The 24,044-nt window shown below is 38.5% G+C and overlaps 1 protein-coding gene across 2 annotated transcripts in view; it reads right to left on the reverse strand.

Annotated features, from left to right (window-relative positions):
- The window catches only part of FHIT (fragile histidine triad diadenosine triphosphatase), a 1,429,439-nt gene that overhangs the window by 1,145,903 nt on the left and 259,492 nt on the right, over positions 1-24,044 (reverse strand). For both annotated transcript variants that reach the window (XM_043587808.1, XM_043587810.1), the window contains exon 3: positions 13,592-13,668. The gene's annotated coding sequence lies outside the window, so the exon portion shown is untranslated. The remainder of the gene's footprint in view (positions 1-13,591; positions 13,669-24,044) is intronic.

Here is a 24,044-nt window from a genome sequence, read left to right on the forward strand (position 1 = left end):
TGAGGTTAATTAAATAGTGATGACAAGCCTTAATCTCCAACTTGTCCTCAGATTGTAAACACTGATTGCAGCTGCAGCAATCTGCAATAAACCTATTGTGAGAAATCTTGACCAGAATGAAATGAGTATGTCAGTTACCCAGATGAAGCTAAGAGAGACAAGACAGAAGAAATCCAGGGCCTTGTAACACCAGGAGAAATGGAGACCCAAAATAAGAGAAATAAAAGGAAGAATGTGTCAAATCTGATTCCTGGACAGTCCAATCAAAAAAAAAAAAAATCACCAGATCCCACAAGCCTGGAGGCTGAAAGAAACAAAGATGGAGACACCAAGCCATGAGCTGTGCACACGAAGAAATTGAAACAGTTGCACCTCTATTGACCACTGATGGGGTTTCCATGGGGCTTCTGCACAGAGGGCTAGACCACTGGAAGTGAGTTACAGCAGTTCACTAGAAGGGATCAGGGCAAGGATCAGAGTTACAGTGTGTTAGGAACTTACTACATATCAGGTACTTCACATGTAATTTATTGGTGATTCTCACAATAATTTTATAAGGTGAGCATTATTATTTTCATTTTTTTAATGTTTATTGATTTTCGAGAGAGATAGAGTGTAAGCAGAGGAGGGGCAAGGGAGACACAGAATCCGAAGCAGCCTCCAGAATATGAGCTGTCAGCACAGAGCCCAATGTGGGGCTTGAACCCACAAACCTCGAGATCATGACCTGACCCAAAGTCCAACACTTAACCAACTGAACCACCCAAGCACCCCTATTATTTTCATTTTAAAGAAGAAAACACTAAGTCTCAAAGAGGTCCCCTACCACACCTCAGGCCATGAAAAACATGGGTGGAACCCAGACTTGAACCCAGACTAACTCCCTAAAGTCACCTCTAAATCTCAGGCTGCTCTGGCAAGGGCGAGGCAATGGCCAGGAAGTGAGAAAGGTGAACCAATAGTGAAGTTCATGAGGATGATGGGCAAAAAAAGAGCAACAATTCCCCTAAGAGGACCCGACTAGGAAGGCAGATGGCCTAGTAAAAAACTGCAAGCTGAAGGAATGTTTTGATAACACTGGTCCAGATGCACCCTGGAAAATGCCCTTCCTGGCCTCACTGACCTGGAGAACACGTCCACACACTTCAAGATCCAGAATCAACATGTGCCTCTTCTGTGAAGACTTCCCCGAAGCTCCTGGTGAGAGACGGGCATTAGTTTTTATATTAACAGGGCGGGGTTCATTGGGAGAAGGAGCAGACACCATGTCTTGTGTAAAGAAAGGTCGAAGAGGGGCGCCTGGGTGGCGCAGTCGGTTAAGCGTCTGACTTCAGCCAGGTCACGATCTCGCGGTCCATGAGCTCGAGCCCCGCGTCAGGCTCTGGACTGATGGCTCAGAGCCTGGAGCCTGTTTCCGATTCTGTGTCTCCCTCTCTCTCTGCCCCTCCCCCGTTCATGCTCTGTCTCTCTCTGTCCCAAAAATAAATAAACGTTGAAAAAAAAAAATTAAAAAGAAAGGTCGAAGAAATGAGAACCTGAACTTGAGGATGAGAAAAACTGGAGAAGGGAAAGAACCATGACAGGTGTTGTCAAATAGTTAATGGACTAATATGTAAGGTTTTAATCCACACCTTCTTCCCTAAAGCCTTTTTGGGACAAAACATTTGTTCATTCATTTACTCCTTTCCTAGCGCTGCGAGAGTGCTAGAGAAATAACAGTGAGCAAAAACAGACACAATTCTGCCGTCGGAGTACACACATCTGACAGGAGTCATGCAGCCATAATAAAATCATGCAAATAAATGAAGAATTGTGATAAGTGTACCAAATAATAGGGTAAATAAGATGTTAGGATTTTATACAAAATAGAAAACTGGAATTAATAAAGAGAGTGTATAGGGGAATAAGCTTCATTTCATTATTTGGAAGAACTTTCAAACAATCCACACAGTCTAGAAATGGCCCCACAAATGAACATACTTCCCTCTGGCCATTGGACCTGCCCAGGCTGAGGCAGGGGAGTGTGAGGGCACAGCCCCTATATGACTTCTATAGTCCCTGCAAGCTCTAAGAAACTAGGATCCCATCATTCTAAACAAAATATCTTCTCAGAAGGCAATCAGAATTTGCTATATTGTATTTCTAGGAGACTCAGGAAATTTATGCAGGGAAGAATCACCTTCTGTGCATGGAAGGGAGTCAAGTGAAACAGAGTCCCCCAAGCTTTTCAGTAGCCCTCCACCTCCTGTCATAGCACTGATGAGTCTGTCCCATGCACTGCCCTGGAAGCTTCATGACAACAGGAGCCACGGGCTTGTTCATCACTGAATCAGCAGTACATGGCACATGGCATACATTTGTTAAGTGAACAAATGAATATAGCACTAAAATGTAGTGTGTGCAAACACACTCACTTATAAAAACTTTCTTTTAGTGTTACAGACTTCATAAATGAACTTTATTGAATATTTAATGAACATGAAAGTCAATCACTTGCCTCCTGATTAATAGCTAGGGTCCCTTGTCCAAGCGGCCATTTAGTTCCATTAAAAATTAATAATTTTCCACGAAATAAATATACACTATACATAGAACATCCAGGGTTCCAGTGTTAATAAGCATTTAAGTAATGCAGAAAGACTAAGAATCTATTAACTAAGAGAGAACTCCATGAACTTGCCCTCTAAGTCGTCATTCATTTCCTACCCATTTCTCTTCTAAATTTTAAAATTATTTAGCCAGGGAAAAAAGTAGCTCTGAAAATGGAATAAATAAGGTTAATAGGGTGTCATATTTTGGTTAACATTTGCAGGCTGAAAAAAATGTGTTTTTGTTAAAGATTTGAGAGATGTTATTCCTCCTGTGAAATGAAGAATACATTAGGGAAGATCAATACAAAACTGAAGGACTATATGTAAAATGTTAAGGGTCTATCACTGAAAAATTATGAACCGTGCTATAGAACTTAGCCAGGTCAGAGCTAAATTAAATTATTGATCTACATTCATTTTTTCCCTTTCTATGTGACTATCTCTTGATTTTTTATAACGTGCATTATTGCCTATATGGTAAATGAATCATCTTATTCTAGCCCCAGCATGTCTGCTTACCGACAATTTTCTAAAATTAATTGTCGTGTTGATAGAGTTCAGATTTACAAATTGAGCTATGCTCACATAAACATCTAAATATTCAAGGTAAAATTTATAAGCTTTTGTAGCATTAACTCAAAAAGAAAGAGGGCAATTTTCATATTTTTCAATACAAAGAATGGAAAGAAAAAATGAAATGCTATTTTTCTTGACACCATTTCACTACTTGATGGTACTTGATACATTTCATTGATGGAAATGTACTCATTCGACTTTTAAACAGTGACTTCACTGTATTGCTAAGCAAGGTAATGAAATCAACACTGCACGAATTAAGATCTGTGACTTTTCAGACCTAAATCTTCCTCGAGATGTGCAACCTCAAATTCTGTAAGCAGTTTTACCAATCGCTTTGGGGATTTCTTTAAATCAAAGAACTCTCATCCCCAATCAGCCTCCAAAGTGATAGAAGAATGTGGCTTGAATTAGGATTTTCTCTCACCTGCTAAAAAGGGAAAATGGGTAAACATTTTGTAAGAAATGTAAATTCCAGAGACCCATGTTAATTCATGAAAAAGGAAGCTGACATAAGAGTTCTTGGTACAAATGATCTTGAATTTGGGGCTGAATTTAGCCAGTAGCTTTTGCCTACTGGGAAAATATTTTCTCTTTAATGAAGTAGTGTGAAACGCAGAGGCCTCTTCATTTTCTCTAATGGAGATACGATCATTCTGACTTGTGCTCCAAACGAGGCAGAAATTATCCCTAATGTGTAGTTTGAGCATTTGTATCAAAATACAGTGAAAGGCTGTTTCAGAGTCTGATGAGAAAATCATGTGAGCTCACAAAATGTCTGCCTCCCTCAGGTGGAGAAACGGTCACTGCTTCTCCTTGGGCTGGTTGTCACTGCTAGAAGCTCCTGGCATTAGGGGAATGTCCCGCAGTCTCACACAAATGCCAAACCCTGTCACTGGGACAAGGGGATTCCAGCCTCACAGCAGGCCTGAGGGACTCTGCTTCTCCCCAGGTCTCCTCCAAAGCTGAGAGCCCTTTGCACTAGAAATCAATGTCATCCAGTGAAAACTCGAGGAGAAAGTTAAATACCAGCAGTAGCAATGTCTCTTGTGTACCAGTCTCTCCCCACTGTGTTTCTGTCAAGTGACAAGAAGCAAGAAGGAAAACAGAGCGAGCAAAGCCCGAAGAGAGAACAATCAAAGAAGTGTAGAACTTGAGAGAGGGGAAGGAGCAAAACTTCAAACAGGAAAAGGCTCAAGCATCCCACTGTGCAGAAATACAGAATGCTGTCTGTAGAAGGGCCCAACTGAAGGTCATCGATCAATACCTTAGGAATGTCCTTCACCAGATTTTGGGCACTCTGAGCCTTGGTGTTCTTGGCACACAGTACAGAGTTCATTTCCCAGGAGGCAGACTTTGTTAACGAGCTCAGAAGACCAAGGCATAAAACCAGACTGTCAAAGTAGAAGTCTACAATTTGCAGTATAACTGCTGCACAGGTGTCAGTATGACCAGTACGTTCCCTTCCTGAAGATGTCCTCCAGGCAATGCCAAATCCTAATCAGACAACAATTTGATGCGTAAGGAACCTGAACAAGAGGAGTTCATTTGATGAATTGAATGTTAAACTGCATCAGGGAGGATGGCGTCACCAATGAGAGGAAACACAACACGTGCTGGCTGCAGCTCTCTGGATCCATTGCCATGATGGGAACGGCCTTGCCAATAGAACAGCAATTGGTCCAAGCTCCTCATAGGAAATCCATCTCCTCCAAAGAGGACTACATATGCACTCCTTCGTCTGCATTTCCATAGTCCAACCCAACATACATACCTATGTTACATCTTAAGTTCAGCCTTGTTGCTTTTCTTTTAATTAACCAGGGCTCATAAATAGCTTTCCATGCCATGAAGCAATACCATGATAGATATTCTTGTACACACTCCTTTTCCCAAACTTCTGATTATTTCCCAGAGAACATTCCCAGATACAGAATTGTTGGGTCAAGTAGGCACACAACCATTCATTTACATATTGCCTAAGCCTGCTTTCACCCAATAACAGCAGATGGCTAGAACAGAAACCAAGAAAGCCTACAGTAGTCATTTTCAGAAAAGGTTGGCCAACCGTGGACCTAGAGTCTACGATTAGCTATAGGCAGAACATTCACAATAGGACATCATCCACAATAGGACATGGACTCCCCACACCATGACTTATAAGCAGATCTTTTCCCTATCAATTATTTTCTAAACTTTAGCATTCTTTAACCAGTCCGTAGGTTCTATGGGACATAACTTCACTTATAATTAGAATAGTACTAAAAAATACTATCAGAGAAATGTAGCTCCATTATTTTTAACTACAGAAATTCATATAAATGGGAACTAAATCAAACAAAATGAGATAAGTTATAAAAAGTCCTTTCTTGCATAATAATCTATAATAAACATGAATATACATGTTCTTAAACTTTGAAATAAAAATTGATTATTAAATGAAAACCTAAAAGAGATTTCATTTCTTGGGTCTTTGATCTGAAACAGCTAAAAATTTCATACTAGATTCTCTTTACTCATGAGCGAGACTCAGAAACTTGGCTAAGAAAAAAACACACTTAACTTTTTCTTGAAAAAGAATCACATAGACCACATCTGAAATTTATAAATTCCTTGTTAATTAGATTTTAATCTACATGACTATACCATATGCTAGAAAACCATCCACATACAAACTGTAGGAGACTGTTTAACTGCCATTACTTTAAGAGCCATTTAAAAGATTTTCTATGGGATAAAGATTGGGTGATTTATCATGGTTTTATGCGCCTTTAATCTGCTCCATCTTCCCATTGTAAAATAAATATTGGTTTTAAAATAAATGGTTCTGCCCAGGTTTTGATGAGAAAAATTGCCCTGTAAATCACAAGCTCACATGTGCCAAACTCGAAGTCCAATGTTAACTAGTCCATTCCGATGAAAATAAGTCCATTTTATAGAACAAAACCTAAGGAAGACAATTACTTAAGTATATTATCAATGCTGCAATGTAACTAATTTCAGATATAAGCTTCCCCATCCTCTGTTATTTAATTCTTAAAATAACCACTAGCTGATGCCAAACAGATCCTCCGATTGGACTTTTTAAAAAGTGTTTTCTTTACAATAGTCATTATAATGGTCTAACTCCAATATACAAGTTATGTAATAGAAAATAAATACAAGCAAATCTGAGAGCAAATCTTTATCAATCACTTTTCTCATACTCAGGGTCCAAAGAAATTTAACAGTCACTTCCTTAAGACTATTTCACAGAGCTCTGAGAAACTGACAATAAATACATTTTCCTACAGCAAGCACAGCAGCTAAAAGCACCCTTGAAGATATGAATGGTTTAAAGCAGAGCTTTGCAAACCGTCTGTGACATAACACCAGTTGATTGTACTTTCCCTTTCCAATCTGCTGCGGGTTGATGATACGATTTGTAAAATCCAATTAAAAGAGGCACTTGGATGTTGTGGCAAAGCCAAACTGCTACAAAATTTCTAAACTGCACTGCCCAATAGGTAAATGATTTTGGCCACTTGTGTGATTGTAAACTTTGCAGGAGCCACATTAAAAAATGTAAAAAGAATCAGGTGAGATTATTTTTAACAATATTTCATGTAACTCAATATTATCTACAATCTTATTTCAACATATTACACAATTATTATATTAATAACATATTACATTTATATTGTGAAAATATCATGGAGGTGTTTTGCATTCTTTTTTTAAATATTATCTGTGGAATCTAGTGTAGAATTTATACTTACAGCACGCCTCAGTTCACATTGGCCACATTTCAAGTACTCAATAGGCATATGCAGCTAGTGGCTACTGTGTTGGACAGGGCAGTTCTAAACCCTTACTCTCAAATTTCAGCACCTCCCTCTTCCCATTTTGAGTAGTACTGTATAAACCACCGCGGCCTTCAGAATGGCATCTCTTAGTTTCACTTCCTGTCTGATGTTTTATAATTAAGGGCTCCACTGCACATAAGGCCAACACTTAAATAAAGAACTTAGCAAACACACGACTGCGGCTAACTTCATACTTCCTTTGATCCAATGCTATTAACAAGGGATGGATGTAGAAGTCCTCTGCTCTCCCCTCTCTAGAAGCAATCACTATTCTGAATGAAGCTAGTTTATTTCCTTCCCATCCACATTTTTACACTTTCTCTACAGATCATAGTCTTAAGCATTTACATAAATCTATTAACAAATGAAACCAAGTGTTTGTGTTTTACGGAGATGTCTGAATTTAATGCGTTTGGCTCATGCAAACCCTTACCATATTCCAACAGCAATTACCAAAATGGAATCTCATACCTTTCCACTGTCCCACTCTATGATCTATGTCTTTGGAACCCGTACCACTTCCTGGCCTGGATAATTCCTACGCACAATTTAGGTCACAGCTTCAATGTCACTTTTTCAGGAAACCTTTGCTAATGTGCCCTTTGCCCTAATGAGATTAGGTTCCTGGTTAAACTGCTCTTACCTTTTCTACTGCACTATCACAATGGTGAATATCTATTTTTGTATTGACTTGTTTAACATGTACCTCCATCATGGAAGTATAAGCTAGCAGCACCACAATTCCAACTAGACAATAAGTGTTCATAAATATTTGTTGTACGAATGAATGATTTTTTATTCTAGGAAGCCAGACTCAAACTCAACTCAGCTAGACATGAGGTGTGTCAGGATGGATAAAGCACCAGACTCAAGTTATATATCATGTTTCTTATGTCTCTTGTTGGGACATAAGCTTAGGATGTGTATTATCATCTGGATACTGAGTACCCTTATTTACTGGAATGTATGTTTTCAAATATAGTACCATCAAGTTATTCATAGTATATTCTTTTGGACTTTTATTGTCTAGTAAGTCTATATTTAGGGCTCCCTTTTCATTTTTAATACTATTTGTATTCTCTCTCTCTCTCTCTCTCTCTCTCTCTCTCTCTCTCTCTCTCCTTCTGTAATTGATCAAGATTGCCAGATGTGAATGTGTTTGGAGAATCTTTCAAAGAATCATCTTTTACTTTGTTGATCTTTTCTACTATTCCTTTTGTATTCTATTTTGTTTGTTTTAATATTTTATATTATCCCTTACCTTTACTTTATTTGGGTTTACTCTGCTATTTATACCTTTTTGGTTGAATGCTTAACTCACTGATAGCCAGCATTCCTGTATTTATTTTTATTTAAAAAATAATTTATGTTTATTTATTTTTGAGACAGAGAGAAACACAGCATGAGTGGGAGAGGGGGAGAGGAAGAGGGAGACACAGAATCTGAAGCAGGCTCCAGGCTCTGAGCTATCAGCACAGAGCCTGACGTGGGACTCAAACACATCAACCGTGAGATCATGACCTGAGCTGAAGTCGGATGCTTAACTGACTGAGCCACCCAGGTGCCTCTCCTTTATTTCTAATATATAAATTTGTGAATCTATAAATTTCCTTCTGTGTACCCCTCTAACTATACCCCATAAGATTTGAAATAAAGCATCTACCAATTTCTCTCATCACTTTTCTATGACTCAAAAAACATTTGAAAGTATGATCTTGAGTTTTCAAATGTATGAAATTTTGATGTCTACTGGTTTTTGGCCTCTAAATTTTTTCTTCTCTGGGATAGAATTTGTATTCATCAATGTTCAGGCTTTCTACATACAAATATTCTCTGCTAATGGAATTCTAAGCTCTGTAAATGTCCATTTGACCAAGCTAACCAGTGATATTTTTTAAATCTTCTTTATCCTTTCTAAATTTTTAACTTTATTTGACTTATCAGTGTCTGAGAGAAAATGTTTAGATCTTCCTGATTATAATTACCTATATTCTCAATATCTTATGATGATTCTGTCAATTTTTATTTTATATATTTTTGAAATGATGCTGCTCAGTAATGTAGCTCCAGGATTAATATATTTTCCTGGTGAATTGTTCTATTATCATTAAACAATAACTCTCTGTAACCATAATAATACTTCTTGCTTTAAAGCACATTTTGTCTGATATTAATACATCATCCACGCTTTCTTTTGAAAGGTATTGGCAAGGAATATTATGTCAATTTCCATCTGTTTTCTTTCAATCATCCCATCCATAATAGGGGTATCCCTTGTAAATAGTCTATAAAGAGTACATAGCTGTCTTCCTTCCCCATCCATCGTACAATCTTTGTCTACTGACAGCTAAAATTAAGCATTTTTGTATTTATTATGATTCCTACATATTTGGCCTTATTTCAACCATCAAATTGATCTACAATTTCCCCAGAATTAGGGATTATCTAAACATATCAAGTACACCACAGCCAGTACTGCTGTATCTAGCTGATGCTCATAATTTAGCTATTCTTGATAAGTCTTTTAGACACATTAGCAAACTATATTCTCTTAAAGCTGTAAGGTAGTGAATCCTTATTTTTAAAAAAAACATAATATCCTTTTAAACTAAGCTAAAATCCTTATTTAAAAACTTATAAATAACATCCAAATTAAGATGTCCAACCCACTATTTTATTTCCTTACCTATAACATGAATATAAAAGGGTCCGTTTGCCATCCACCTCTGATGTGGCTGTATGTCCCTCTCCCCTATTATTTTTTTCATTTCTATCTAATGCAGCTCTGATTCTGTCTCTGCCTTTCCTACACTTCTTCCTCACTCCAGCTCTCTTCATCTCTTACCCCGACAACTGCGTTAATAACTTCTCTCTCACTGTCTTAATCTAACTCCCTTCCACTCCAATTCACCCTCCAGTTAAATGAGGGCCTTGTATTTTAAGCTAAGAAATTTGAACTTTACCCTGCAGGTCAGTGTCTCTCAAACTGAAATCCAACGACATAGTCTCACAGCTCCAAACATTCTGGAAGGACTTTTTATTTTAATTTGTGGTTCAATCCAATGAACATTCCACAAAATCTAAATGACAACCTGATAATTGAGCTGTGCTTTCCAATAGCAGTGCCTGAGTGTGTCCTTTTTTCCCCTCATCAACTCTGTTCTGTTCTCAGTGTCACTGGCACCAAACGATCACCCAAAGTGACAGCTTTTAACTTTCAATGTGTCAGTAAGCACATCTGGCTGTTCGGTTGGTGTGTCCTAATGCTAAAATTGTCCCAAGTCTGCCATTGTGCCCTTTAGTGGAGATGATTTGCAACTGAAAGATATTGTCATCAAATAAGGCTTTAATTTCTGAAGTTATTTAATTAATGGAGACTTTGATATGACATCATAAAAACTCATAGTGTGGCAGAGTAATGGTCGATTTTAATTGTTATGGATTAATGAGAAAAGAACAAAGGCAGAATTAATATGTAAATGATGTGTTTATATCAAACGAAAGCCAAATGATGTTATGGGGCACTGTACAAAAGAAGGTTTCCAGATCTTTCAAATAGAGAAAAGTGGTAAGAGAATTGAATCATCATATGGCTCAGAGTAGTACCGGCATGCAAATTAAAAGAACCTTTACCAGTATTTGGAAACAGGAAGGAATGCAAATTTGCTGGAGGAGGTGGGGTGGTTTGCTCTGATGGTTTCTATTTCCCCAGTTAAATATGGAATAAGGGTGTCAGCTGAATGGGAGAACTGGGGATGGGTGTCAGAGGTTTGAGGTACAGGTAAAGGTGTAAATTACTTGTCTCAGAGAATAGAAGTACTAAGTGAATAAGGCAGGACTGCCAAGTGGAGCAGAAGATCTACTTGAAATTACTGCACATAAATTTTAAATTTTTTTTTCAATGTTTATTTATTTTTGGGACAGAGAGAGACAGAGCATGAACAGGGGAGAGGCAGAGAGAGAGGGAGACACAGAATCGGAAACAGGCTCCAGGCTCTGAGCCATCAGCCCAGAGCCCGACGCGGGGCTCGAACTCACAGACCGAGAGATCATGACCTGGCTGAAGTTGAACGCTTAACCGACTGCGCCACCCAGGCGCCCCTAGTGCACATAAATTTAAAGTAAGTCCATAAGACTTAGCATTGTTCTCCATCCATCTGCACTCAGGCCCAAAGTGCACAGAAAGCTCAGTGAAAGTCAAGAGTTATGCCAGACACAATCAAAAAGAATGAAATCTTGCCATTTGCAACTACGTGGATAGAACTAGAGGGTATTAAGCTAAGCGAAATTAGTCAGACAGAGAAAGAGAAATATCATATGACTTCACTCATATGAGGACTTTAAGAGACAAAACAGATGAACATCAGGGAAGGGAAACAAAAATAAAAAAAAAACAGGGAGGGGGACAAAAACATAAGAGACTCTTAAATATGGGAAACAAACAGAGGGTTACTGGAGCGGTTGTGGGAGGGGGGATGGGCTAAATGGGAGAAGATTAAGGAATCTACTCCTGAAATCATTGTTGCACTATATGCTAACTAACCTGGATGTAAATTAAAAACTTAAATCAAATAAAAATTAAAAATAAAGAAAAAAAAAGTTATGCCAGACAAGGATGACAGAGATGACAAAGGAGAGATTAACCACAGCACCTAAACTGGGTGAGGAGGGAAATGAGGGCACGAGAGGGATAATCATTAGTACATGAAAGCAGTAGGTCAATAGATTGGAGGCCCTAAGGAGTCAAGGAACTCCTATTGGAATAGGAATGTTGTGGGCACATGAGGTGGCATCCTTGGAAAGACAGATGGAAAGAGAAATGCTTTGAAATGCATTTTGAAGGTCAGCACCATGTTTCTTAACAAGAGCACTATGACATTGGGGATGCAACAATTTTGCATTATGTAGGACTGTCCCTGGTCCTGAAATACACTTGGTATCCTTAATTCCTGCCCTCTAAGGGCCAGTGGTACTTCTTACATTTGCAAATAATCTCTCCTTACAATTGTAATGCCCTCTAGAAGAGGGAAGCCTCCTAGATTGAGGGCCACTGGCCTGGGAAATGACCAATAGGCAGAAAAAAAGACATTTGCCAGTGAGAAACTGAAGGAACTGGGAGGCCAGAGAAGAGTCTTCTATGTGGATATTTTCACCAACAATGAAGGCAGGAGGTGATGGGCATAAAGTCAGTGAGCTGGGGATAAATTTTTCAATAACTAGGCAGTAGGATTATCTGATGGTACCTGCTTTCTTTTTTTTAATGTTTATTTATTTTTGAGACAGAGTGTGAGAAGAGGAGGGGCAGAGGAGAGGGGGAGAGACAGAATCCAAAGCAGGCTCCAGGCTCTGAGCAAGCTGTCAGCACACAGCCTAACCCAGGGCTCGAACTCACAAGCTGTGAGATCATGACCTGGGCTGAAGCTGGACGCTTAACCAATTGAGCCACCCAGGTTCCCCTGAGGATGCTTCTGTGGATAAAGAGAAAAGAAGTTGTCTGTAAGTGACAGCAGAGATGAAGGACACCATGTCCACTTCAGACACTGAGAAAAAACAGTGGCCACCTGAGAGGGTGAGAGATATCCTTAGGTGGATATCTAAGAGTATCAGAGCAGCACTTACAGAACTTTCTGTGATGATAGAAATGTTGTATATCTATGCTGTCCAATAAGACAGCCAATAGCCACCAATGCCTATCAAGTCCTTCAAAAGAGGTTAGTGTGACTAAGGAAATAAATTTTTTACTTTGTTTAATTTAAATCTGTTTGAATGTAAAGAGCCACACGTGGCTAGTGGTTACCTTATTGGATGGTGGAGAAGAGTAAAGGTGAAGGGAACATTCACAAATTAGTTTAAAGATGCAGGAAATTCTTCTTAATCTCTGGGTCTTGAGGAAAAGGGACAGGATAGATATGAATCTAGTTAACTTTGTGGGTCTGGAGAAGGAAGGTAAGATAAGTCATGCTTGACAGCATTATCATTTTCAATAAGCAAGATCCCCAAAATCCATTTTAATTCATTTCTGCCTCCTCCCAGACTAACTTCTGGACCATACTATTATGGAAGACACTTGAGAAAATCTTCTAAAGACTAAAATGTCTCCACCATGTAAAAATGATTTCTTCCTATAAGAACAATCTGGTATTAATAGACTATCACTATTGACTGTTCCTCTGGGACCTAAGGGTCCCTTCCCCAAAGACTGGTTTCCTATCTCTAACAAAGAAAGAAAAAAATGTGACTTCTGAGAATTCCCTGTTAAAAGATGGTGCTTTTTAGAAATCGTATTTATTGCTTTTTTGCGTTTTTACAAAAGAGTATAAAGACATTGGTTCTTTGTTATCCAAAATAGGTAAAAGTATTATGATTGGTTGCAGTCATAAAACTATAATTAGTGTTTTAATAAAATAATAAAAAAGGGTCATGAACCCCCACATCCACCCCACCACACACCACAGACTTCCAGAATGAAATTGTAGTCATGCTCTTAGAGTTTCAGTACCAACATAACTAGCAACAACTCTGTCAAACTGCCCTCATCAATCAAATGGGCAATGCCAATCTAGGCCAAGGACCACTCACCCAGTGCAGGAATCTCTGGTTCAAGCAGATAGGCAGAGTGTAGGTAATATCTGGATATTGGTCGACACTGCAAGTGACTGGGAATAAAGGAAGAGTGAAACACTTCTGATTAGTTTCTGTCTCTTACTGTTTCCAATTTCCATTTTAATTGTAATCAAAATATTAAAATATTCTCTGTCCCCAGAGAAGGGACACAATCCCTAGTTTAACAAACCCTAAAATACAAAATTAAGAAACAACCTCTGTGGGGTTAATCAGCACAGCACTATTAACTGGTTGGATTCCCTAGTGGACAAGGGTCAATTTCTCTGGGTCTTAAGGCAAAATATTTTCTGTAAATGTTCTCTTGCCTAGACCAGATGACAAGCATGTCCATATTGTCCTCCATATCTTGTATGCTGATCCAGACTTAAAGGGTCTTCTTTATTGAATACACTTCTGAAGTCTAGTGATGGCCAGAGTCAGTTAGAAGTATCAAGAAATAAAGAACCATACATTCCCACAATGCTGGTGAAGTTGATTCTATCAGATGCCCAGTCTTGGATCACCTTTGGGTCCAAGATCAAATTTATCTTCCACCATAATAAATTCCATATTTTCCAGTATTTGACCCAGGATTAAAGAGGCTATTCTTACTCTCATTTCTGGTTTCCCCAACGGGACTTTGATCAACACGGAAGCCAAAAATCATCCTGGTGCTAAACCATTACCACCAGTTAACTATTCTGTGGTCATCGCCAAAGACAGTCAACTTGTAATTTAATTTCACTGGCAACAAGAACAAGGAGGTGAATGCAATGCTGAAAGTACCTCTCAGCCATTAAGGAAAAACCTTAAAAGTCAGTGAAGACAGGCAAAAAGAGACTGAATTATTAATTCCCACTGTATTTCTCTGCCCACAAGCCCCCTCTGGTGGAGGAACTAATAGTAATAAAATAGCTATAATAACAATAACCAAAGTTAAAAAAAAGGGGGGGGGGAGAAAAGAAAAGGCAATCCACAACAAGACAATCAGCCCCTGTAGAATTGAGAGTCAAATGTAGTGATTAGCAAATATGAGCTACAACTGGAAAACCACTTACAGATGAAGCAGTATGATGAATGATTTACCAAAAGGTCAACACTGCTCTTTTATCTTCAGCACCCATCAGTTTCCATTGCCTTCAATTTGTCTGGCACATAACAGAAAGCGAGCCATAAAATATTCACCATAAAAATTAACCTTATTTTGCAGTATTAAAAAAAGAAACAGAGCTAGATATAGTCTAAGCATATGGGCCCGCTTTTCAATTAGGATTCCTCATATACATTAGAAAAAGCATTGACATTTAAAACTCTGTTATAAGAGGTAATGTGCTCAGCAAGTACCAAAACTCTCTGCCCTATGCTCAGTTTTGCTGATCTACTTTTAGTTCTCGAACAAGGAAAGGCACCCCCCACACACTCAAGACCACAGCAGTGATGGGGTTGGGGTGGCAGTGGACTGTGTCAACATTTCCCCTTTTACTCTTCTGTAAGCTACACCTCCCTGCAGCCTCTGCTATTAGCTGCTGTGGGTACCAGCCTTTCAACCTCAACACGCCTACGATACATTCTGCCAGGTGAGTTGTGAGAGGAGCTACCTTCACACTCTCATTTGACAACCTTTGTACAAAAGGAAACACGCTATCAGATGAAAATATACTTTCAGGCAGAAGGTATTCTGAAAATTAACATACTGCCAGATCCCCATAACCAGACCTGTAAAACTCATTAAGCCATTTTAACTCAACCAACTCAGCTGATTGATTCCATGAGAAGACAGGTCGCTTCCCTCCTTCTCTCTCCTATGTCTGGATTTACCAATTGTTTCTCTGATTTTACCAAATCAGTAAGATATTTTGCGTCCTATACAATAATCTTAAGTTATCTGAGATATTAAATAATTCCCCTCCAGACTCTGTTCGAAGAGAGTTCCTAAGTATTTACTTATATCATTGTTATTTCCTGATTTCTTTTAAAGGAAGAATCAAAATGGAAGAAAAAAGGTCAAAAGAGTTCTGAAAAAGATGTAGTACAAGGATATTTACCCCTGTACTATTTATAATAGTAAAACCTGGAAATTCTAAATTTCAAACAAAAGAAGAATGTTTAAATTAATTCTGGTACAGCCATAAAGTAGACTGTTAGGTAGACATTAAAAATTGTGTGGTAGGGGAGCCTGGGTGGCTCAGTCGGTTAAGCGTCTGACTTCGGCTGAGTTCATGATCTCAAGGTTCGTGAGTTGGAGTCCCATGAGCCCCACATCAGGCTCTGTGCTGACAGCTCAGGGCCTGCTTCAGAACTTCTGTCCCCGTCTCTGCCCCTCCCCCACAGTTCTCTCTTTCTCTCTGTCTCTTTCTCTCAAAATAAATAAATAAGCTTTTTAAAAAAATACGTGGTAGAATATTTAATAACATGGAAAAAAGATTCATGATATTATTGAGAGGGAAAATACATTGCAAAAACAGTAGATACAGTATTATCACATTTATTGACAATGGTTATTTTTGGATAATAAGGAAGTTTGGCAATCATCGATTGGGCAACCCAGTTTCTGTTAACAACTCCTCTTTCTAGGACCCCTTACAACTAGGAGTGATTTTATAAAATGAGATCTAAGCAGAAGTTTGCTAAATGGTCAAATGGGCCCCTTTTTGGTTTACCTCCCCATACCACCCTGGAATGAGCTGACCAATCCATGACCACAGATGACAATCTCAAAGATAATAGTGGGGGGAGAAGATAAAACCTCGTAAATCAGTTGTTAGTTACCACAAGAAACAACTACAACTTGATCTTTATATTCATCTTCACATTTGTTTTGGTATCCATGTAGACACAATCAAAGAATAGTCCCCGAGAATCTAGAGTTTTACTAAACTAAAGGTAAGGCTTTGGGTTGTGTACAGAACATTAAGTACCGTTCCAAGAGAAGGCAGCCACATTGCCTCTGAATCACCAAAACACAGATTAGCTATCTTGAAAATTGAAAGTTCACCCTCAAAAATACTTTGATAATAAGAATAAGCATAGGCATGTTTCTCAGCCATTCAGGGCCCAAATAAATAAATAATGGATAATATAGGTAAGTGACAGAAATCCAGTCTTGCCCGGATTTACACATATACCTTATGAGAGCAGCTATTATTTTATAGCGTGTGAATCCGTTTGCATGTCTGTCTTCCCAATAGACTAAGCTCTCTTCAGGCAAAGGCCATTTCCTTTTATCATTCCTAAAGATTCCCAAGCCTTCTTCCTTCCAAGATCTCAGAACGAAACATAGATTTCAACTATAAATTCCTGTAAAACATGACATCAATTTTGACTCTAAGTCCTTCATTATAAGTCATCCTATTTAAAAACAACAACAACAACTTTTTAACATTTTCAAAATACCCTGAAGGGAGGGAAAGATCACACATTAAATTCTGTCAAGTAACATTTACCTCCTCGGGCCCTGACTAATCAGAAATGACTAGACTTGGCAGCTGCTTTCATCACTTGGTCTATATGCTAAATACAACTCCGGTTGTGCCAATTGGAAAAGGCCAACATCCCTTCCCATCCCATACAACATCCCATCCTGCCAGTCACTCTAGAGCCTGGCAGTCTGTCTGGTGAGACCACTCCTCATCAGATCAAGTAGAAATTATAAACTAAATTTACATGGTCCATGTAGCCCCATTCCAGAAGAGCAGTGGTAAAGTTAAAAGAGATTCGAAGGGTACCAGATTTATTACTATTGATTCCCTGCTGGCAATTTCATGGAAAGATATCCACTGCAGTTATATAAAGGGCATCTGGCTCATTTCCAACTCTTTTGTCTTCACGTTCTAAAAAAAAAAAAAAGCAACCAAGAAGGAAAAAAAATTAAAAAAAGTAGAAATTGGTGGAAAGGGCCCAAAGGTTTTCTCTAGAATAAGAAGCCTTCATCACTACACCCCAATTATGCAAATCTGCTCCTGCCGAGTCCAATACATTTATTGAGCCTCACCCCTGCCATCCGGGTAACCCAGAGAAGGAACCAATCTATAATGACTCAAGCCACATTTCACAATAGATTCCAAAGGACACATGATGTCATTTGCTAAAATGACAATCCAGATGGAAAGCATTCTGACCTATACATAATTGATTGACCTTTGCTATGCTTTCCTGGTTATTTATATACTATCATATGCATGGATGTATATCAGTGGTATTTACACTTGGCAGCTACTTTTGAGAACGCATTATTCAATTGGGATTTGAAGCTTTTTACAACCATTTCCTGACCAAGCATTCAAAAATGAAGGACAAAAAGAGATGTTATCTTAAAAATAACATTTAATAGGATCTAGAAACTCTAAAGAAGCTTTGTGGCTCTAATTGTTTTAAATTACAGTGGACAAGATCTGTCTGTGTAAAGCTAAGTTCAAAACCCTGAAACTGAGGACACTAAAGGGCATTTTATCTCTTTTCCAGCTTGCGGCTCAATAGTGATGGTAAAATACATTTTACCAAAGAAGTGGAACATCTTGGACACTTGTGAGAAAAGTATCCTGTGAGGCAGGTAATTAGAGACCATAATAAATGACCAGGGAAAAGAGCACAACTACGTGATGCTTTCTGGCTTTTTTATTTAGTTATGAATCTGGTTTTCTCCAAGGGTTAAGCTACAAATTAAACAATATTCAGATGATCAAGATGGGTTCAAGATAATTCAAGAAAGAGAGGCAAATGGAAAGATTAGGGAAGGCGAATACTGGCATATATGTCCTTAGTCCCACTGTTCATACCCAGGACAGACATCAATAACTCATCACTGAGTTGTTAGCCAAAGACCCTGATAGGAACTGAAAACACTTTTACAATAGTACTCCAGGTGAACACTACTTACCAAATAGATTCAGAACACGAAGTGAAATATATTTGCCATTGTTGAACTAAATAATCATAGAGTGTATTTCAGATCAACTACCAAAAGTGTTAATGCCATTATGTAGTCGTCATAATTTAGTGCTCCTTGGTTTGCTTGCCTACAGTAAATTTCCACTGATCTGAATGAAGGTGGATGCACTGGTACATATTGCTGTTTTGTCCTAATAATGTGATTAAATAGAGAAGGCTGTGTCTTATATAATCCAATTAATTCTATCTCTTGCTGCCTTACACTCAGACCCAATCTAAAACAAAGCAGATTTTTAAAACCAAAATTTAAAGGTACCTCTCTGAATCCTACAAAAACGTTAAACCAAATTCAGCAGTTTTCCATAAGCCATGATATGCTAGTGTTATCTGCAGTATAAATGAAAAGTAAAGAAGGGGGTCTAAACAGAGTAAGATGGAAATTCTTGTATATTGACATAGGATTATTACACAGCAGTAAAAAGGAATGTGCATAAATCCAAAGAAACAAAAAATCAAATGGAAAGAACACTACATAGAGCTTTCCAAGTGGTGTGCCTCACAGAGGTCCTAACATACTGATCCCCTCTGTTCTGTGGATTAATAGTAGCTGGAGTGAACAGAGTCTTGTGGTAAGACATTGATGGCATTGATCCCAAGACACCGTGCAGTATTTTCAAGTGCAATGTATGCCATGATGTGAAGAAGCTGGGAAGCAGTGACATATGGTATAAAGCCAGTTTTTACAATGCTCAAAAACTAAAACATATCTTGTTTAGGGATACACACAAATGTGGCAAAATTATTTTATATGAGAAAAGAAAAGCAAAGGAAGTATATGTGGAAAATTTATCCTGTATATTCATTCCTGCTGTACAATGGTTACTGTTGCAAGGAAAAGGGAGGAGAGAGAGGGCAGGAACACACAAGTAAATGGTAATGTTACAGCTCTTAAATTAGAGGGTGGGTTCATGTTAGTTTATTGTGCTCCAAATGTACTCTTTTATAAATATAATGCATTTTTAAAAACCGTCACGATTGGGGAGCCTGGGTGGCTCAGTGGGTTAAGCAGCCATCTTCTGCTCAGGTCATGATCTTGCAGCCTGTGAGTTTGAGCCCCACGTCGGGCTCTGTGCTGACAGCTCAGAGCCTAGACTAGAGCCTGCTTCGGATTCTGTGTCTCCCTCTCTCTCTGTCCCTCCCCTTTTCATACTCTGTCTCTCTCTCCCTCTCAAAAATAAATAAACATTAAAAATTAAAAAAAAAAAACTGTCATGATCAAGAATCCAGGCAACTTTCTAGCTTATTCAGAATCACTTCACAGTAGAATCCCAACATGTCAACTCAAGAATAGATACAATTTCTTAAGGGAAGCTTGAACCCAAGGTCTCTAAAGGTCAAAATGCTTCTCCATGATGACAAGATTTTGTTCTGCTAACTCAACACAGTCCAGGGGTTTCTCATGATCAACTAGGATACCCGTTGTATTTGAGGATTACAAGACTTTGTTCTAATCCAACTAGAGTATTCATGACAAATTACTGGAAACCTGAAATTCCATTTTCCCACTCAAAAATATCATAAAAAACAGGTGCAAAGCTTCTGAATTAAGAATCATTTAGTTACAAAAAACAAAGATCCATTTTAGGAGCTCAAGTAAAATGGGATTCTCGGTGAGGAATTCCAGACATGCCATAGCACACAGGACTGGAAGGGTAGCCAGGCCTCACCGGAACCAGAGCCAGGAAGTAAGAAGTCATTCAGATCCAGTATCACCACACTCACTCTCTGGGGCTTCGGGGCTCATGTCTCTACTTCTTTCTGGAGTATTTACCTTACTGCGTCTACCTTTAGATGTCCTTTCTCTGCTTCCACACAAATATTTGTATCTCTTTGCAGCTTAAATGGAAACCAAGCAATGTCCTGAGTGCCACCTCAAAATGATTAGAGGAAAAAATCTGCTGAGCCCAACCAAGGTCATGATCAGTCACACCTCATCGAATCAGCCAAAACTATACATCAGGGGCTACCAATGCAAACGCTTGTGGGGGCCACAGAAGTAATGAAAGGTGTGAAGCTGACCAGGTGTGAGACAAGAACCTGCAAGGAAAGGTCCTGAAACACACAGAGCTCAGGCTGCTTCTGGGGTTCAGCTCTGTACTAACAGAGATCTAGGTTTTTACTTTAGTTTCTTGATTGAGAAAACACATCTGTAGACCACATTAGGCCACTGGCCCCTGCTGTCCATGTCCTACAAAGAATGAACTGTGGGTATTCCAGATTCAGAGGGTCACACCAGGTAGTCACGGCTGTAGGTGCCAGCCCTCTGGACAGTTCTTGCAGAGAGGGTCATAGGTCTAGGCAATCACCCCAACAAAGCTCGGATGACACACAGCTCCCACATATACCTCCTCACACAGAAAACACACTTCAGCTAAACTTCTAAAAATACCTTCTTCAAGATCAGATACTGAACTGGGTGGAGATAATTCTATGTGGCTCTGTATGGGTTCACAGAAAAAGGCAGTAAAGTATAAGAAAATCAGACAAAGCAAACAAGAGCCAGAAAAAGACAGCATTATCTTCTTCTTTTCTATACACAGCCAAAAATGCTTCCATAAAAGACTACTTACTACAAAGCAATTACAGATTCTTTTTTCAATTAACTAAGGGTGACACAGGGGCTCTTGTCTCAATTTCTTCAGCATTCCAGAGTGGTGAGACACAGAATCAAGACTAAATTCAACTCCTTAGCTTACACACCATTTCCCCTGGGAAGCATGGTCTGATTCTCTCATCTTGAGAGACAAGTGCCCCCTCAGATGTTCCCACAGCACCCTGCTCACCACCCCTTTCCTATGGCACTCAATCCCAATACTATATGTTCATAGCTGTCTATTTGTCTCTGACATGGAGGTGATATGGGCTCTTTGAAAGCAGGGATAATGTCTAGTCCTCCTTTATGCCTCAGTGCCTATTTCTTGAATACATGTAATCAGACACAATGAAAATTGTATTTCTATTTTTTACAGTTATTTCAGAACAAAAAAGTTGAATTTACACTCAATTCCTCCCTATTTTTGTACAAACTTTCGCTCAACAAGTTAAGTTAAACTTAACTTTTTACTCACACAAGAAGTACATATATCATGCTGAATTATTACATACTCAAAATCACGTAATTGTAGGACTTTGGGGAATATGTAGTCATATTTAGGCTAAAAATCCTTAAAGCTACCTTCTGTCAGCATGTAGGTATGTGCAGACTTTTCCCAATATACCTATATTGATGTAGATATAAATATACCTGGTATAGAGGAATAGGGCACGGCAAAATGCTCTACCTAAGAACATAAAATCCATACATTTAAACTTATGAGGAATTTGGAGAAGTATAGTATATGTATATCCTGCAAGACTTATGTTCCATTCTAAAGAAATGAGTCTTGGCAAATTTCCCTAGTATTGAGAACTGTTTAGCAGGAATTAATTTTTAAATGAAATAGCCTAAAAACTGAATAGATGTAGTATTATTTAGAGTTATGTCTTGTTCTTCAGTAATTATTGAAAGTGACACTGGTATGTTTTATCATTGGTAATTGGACTGAATTTGACCAAATGTCTCCCCTTTTGCATGAAAACTAAATGCACTGTTCCAATTTTTTATTGCTATCCCCACTCTAGTGATGCTTCATTAGGTATAATTTGGTAGCCTATATAATGTGGGGGAAACAGAGCATTATTTCAAAGCTATAAGTATATCTGTGACAGCAACAATGTTAAGTGAGGTTCATGTCTCCAGACACTTGACCCTAAGCTAAAACAAATTAATTTTATAAGACTTAATGTTTTATCTTGAACAGGGGTAAGTATTATCTTCTCGTTCTAGCTAGATGGAAGTATTTGGCAAATGTCTTCTTTGGAAAGAATTATTTAGCAATGGAATTATAATCAGTGTCATAAGAACAGATAAAGCAAACTGAAGGACAAATGGATGTATGAAGGAATGAACGGCAGCATTTTGCTAAAGGAGAATTCCATTCCATTGATGGGTATTACCAAATGAAAGGGATATTGGGTTATATTAAATTAAACATATTTCCTTACTTCAGGAATTGTCTGTCTTTAATATTCATAATGTTCTTCATGGATTCTCAGGAGAAGGATGGAGTGTACGATATTTGCCATACCTATTGTCTACATAAAGGCTTTATACATGTAACCACTCTCAGGAACAGCGGTGCTAGTGGACAAACCTCAGTTGAAATTGTAGATCTCTCACTTAGTAGCTATGTTCCCACTAAGTAGCTCTTAACCCCTCTGAGTATCAGTTCCTTCATATGAAAAATCATCAGTTCTGCCCTTGACTTCCCTTGGAAGTTATTCCCCATGATTAGTAACAGATAACATCTTCAGCTGCTATAATTCAACTCCTATTCAATTTACAAATGTATACACATTCTTTCATACATTCAACAAATATTTGTTAAGCATTTAGCACATGCTGGGCCGAGCTGGTAATTGGGCATAAACACAGATGGTTTCTGAACTCAGAACTGATGGCCTTACTGGGGAGAAAGGTTAGTGGCAGATGCCAAAAAGACAGACCAAACCAAGGGGCCTGAAATAGTCTGTAGAAGGGAAAACATGGAAGATGAAATCTGAGGAGAGGTAATTAACTCAGTGGAGATGAAGGAAACAAATTAAACAGGCCATGGGAACAAGATGTGCAAAGGCCCTGTGGCAGTAGGGAGGGCACTGATTTTGAGGAAGAAAAAGGGCAGTGTAGTTGGAGTTCAGAGAGTTAAGAGGGCATGATGTGAAAAAACAATTAAGAGAAGACAACAGTGGCCATGTTAGGTTTTCAAATGGTGGAAATGGTTTACACCAGCTCGGTGGCATGATCAAACTAGCATTTTGAAAATCTCTCTCAAGCTACATTTGGAAAATGGGTTGCAAGGGGACAGGAGAGGATACAAGATCAGTCAAAGGCAGTAGTGATGATAGTTTATACTGCCATGGGAACAGTAGATCTGGAAGAATTCAACAAATCTGAGAGATATTTAGAAGTTGGTAAGGAATGGAGTATGGGGATTATGGTATACTTTAAACATAAAGAACTCAGCTGCAGTACTTGATCTGGTCTATGAACTGTACTTCCCAATAACCTGGTACTTTTTCTCTACTATACAATGGGAGACTCATCTCATTTAATATAATACTCCTCTTCTTTCAAAAACTGTTATGATTCTTAATCATATTCCACAATGGCCCTTGTCAGATGTTTATGCCTTATGAAACCATTTTTTTTTAATTTTTATGGTTTAGATCTATAGTGTCTTTTAAAAAACTACATGATTGTTAGTCTTAGCCTAACAGGTTGTAAATTGTGTTGCTCACTTCCTCACCAATTGTCCATCAGTACTGGTATGTGTATTTCTTGCTCCTACCAACGACTCACGATAAGAACATAGGCATATGTATGAATGTTCCTCTGGGAAGAAAGTGAACAGTACTGTTACACTGTATTAGTTGTTATCACTCC

The sequence above is a fragment of the Prionailurus bengalensis genome, chromosome A2, assembly GCF_016509475.1.
Source record: "Prionailurus bengalensis isolate Pbe53 chromosome A2, Fcat_Pben_1.1_paternal_pri, whole genome shotgun sequence".
In the NCBI taxonomy this organism is placed as follows: domain Eukaryota; kingdom Metazoa; phylum Chordata; class Mammalia; order Carnivora; family Felidae; genus Prionailurus; species Prionailurus bengalensis.